The following is a 2,436-nucleotide window of genomic DNA, read 5'->3' on the forward strand; positions in this document are numbered from 1 at the left end:
AATCAAAAAAATAATTGAAAATGTACAGTAGATAGTTGCAATCCTAGTTATTATAAACTGTGAATCAAACTTGCAAATTGTCTGATGCATTAAATGATTTGTCAGGGTGCAGCTCTGTTGTCTTGCCCACAACAGTGTACTTCATCTTTCTCTCATCTGCCTCGTCACTCCTCTGTGTTATCTATCACTGCTCCTCTGAGAGAAATATGTAGGGCGCATTGCTTTTCAGCCGATATTCTGTCTTATCTACCCTGTTCTACTCTTGTAACTTATCACTGGACTTTATTAGCTTACACTGATGTGTGACTAGTCTGTCAGTGAAACCAAAGAATATCCTCATTTATAGTTTGTGCGTGCTTTTATTTTTTTGTCATCACCTTGATTATTATTTCCAATATTTCTTGTGTAGCAACTACAACATTTCTATCAATAATGAGCGCTACTGTTTTTCATAAATTCATAAATTGTCAAATTGTGCATTTAAACAAGATGAAAATTTGACATTCAAATTGCCATTTATGTAGCGTGCAGGTCTCTACTGTTTTGACTGCTGTTGATTGACAGTTGGTTTCTTTGCATTTTTGTAAAATTCTTTCCATAAGGGCCTCTTGGCCTGGTTGTGGTAGGCAGGATTGGAGAATGAGAGCACAGGTATTGTAGGGTATGGAGATGTTATTCCCTTTGCTTCTCATGGCTTCAGGTGTAAGTGCATGGTCACACTCTGCCAGCCTTCATCTTGTGAGAACAAAGAGATGTCTTATGGGAGTCCACACCACAAAGGTGCACTCCAAGGACATTGGACAAGGAGACAGCAGGCTGCTTCCCACTGTGTGCCTCTCCACTAAAAATCGTCTTCGCTTCCTCTGTGTAGGTCTTTCTATTTCTGTCTTTCGCTGTTTCATCAAAAAATAAATAAAAAATACACCTCCAAGATGGAAAGACATGAAACAGTCGAGCAACAGAAATTATGTAAAACAGCTTCAACATGCTGCAACACGTATACTGACATATTTAAACTGCATATTTACTCTGCTACATGCCAGTTGCATAGCTTCTTTTCAAAATATGGTCTATTGCATAGAGGAGATTTTAGCAAATGCCCGTCACAGCATTTGTTTCATGTAGAGCAGTGAGAAATGTCACTCCTTTTCCTTTTAAAAAAGATTTCCACAGCCTTTAATCCACCAACAGGCAAGATATTTCTTAATCTGGAAACAGATAGCTCACACACTGATAGTTTGGTCCAGAAGACGGACAAGAGGATAAAAAGCAGATGAATGGTAAAGGTAGAGCAAATCAAAAAGGAATGCTCATAGCTGCTGCCTCTGTCTAAATAGTGCTTTTCACTGGCTGTCATCAAGTGATCATCTGTAATGATAGCCTGGCAGCCGACAAGTCCCACCAGCATCCAGATGTGGTTGAAGCAGTGATGGCCTTATAATCACAGACATGTTGGCTCAACACCAGCAAATAAAACAGCCCAGACAGACCCAAGAGGGACCAAGAATACATGTTGTGAATTAGCTTGTGCCAGCCTTAATTAAAATGTGCTAAAAAAAAAAAAACCCAAAACAAAACAACAAAAAAAACATTTCTCACAATTGTCAGTCAGGTATGTTGCTTCTGGTTTCCTTAGAGGATTGGCTAGATCTTCGAGCAAGAAGAAAAATATTGCAGTTACAAAAGATGGAGAACTCTGAGAATATGAGCTTTATATGAATGGTATTTTGTTACATTACTTTCATAAAGATGGTAATAAATCTATTTCTTTTCTTTTTCTTAGTAGAATAGAAAGCGTAAATCAAATATGGCCTCGAGTCAGCTATATTTCACATCAACTTCAAAGAAATGAGTCCAAATCCAGCCTTGAGCAGAACCTGTACAACTCCATTTGTCAGGGCTGAAAACATAATACACACATAATTACCAAATCAAAACTGGACTATCCTTCATTTGGCACATGACTCGTCCCCCTCTCCAAAGCATATCTATTGTACAGTCACAAAGGATAAAAGTAGAAACTATGTTACTGTGGCATCCATGATTCCAGTATAATTCATCTACTGATGCACCTATGCCCTGAGATTAACAGCCAGTCAGTACAGTTATGCTTTGAGGGTCCTGTTGAAAAAGCATCAACACTGTCTGTATTTACTGGAAATATGGAATGTGTGTTGCTTTATTGCTTCAAATCGTGCATTGTTTAGAAATGAATTTTCAACCTGCTTGTCCTCGAGAAGAAATTTGAAAAAAACTGGGTTGTTATGTAAGTAAAGTTAGAATTAAGACTGTTCTCTTGATGCAGTAGCTTCCTCTCCCTGAGCGTTCTACATGATATTATCTCGTCTTGTCATATAACAGCTCGCTGATTGCAACCTTTTGCTGATCAACCTACATATCTGAGGAACTCATTCAGTCTCTCCTCTATTATAGACA

The sequence above is a fragment of the Mastacembelus armatus genome, chromosome 17, assembly GCF_900324485.2.
Source record: "Mastacembelus armatus chromosome 17, fMasArm1.2, whole genome shotgun sequence".
Classification (NCBI taxonomy): domain Eukaryota; kingdom Metazoa; phylum Chordata; class Actinopteri; order Synbranchiformes; family Mastacembelidae; genus Mastacembelus; species Mastacembelus armatus.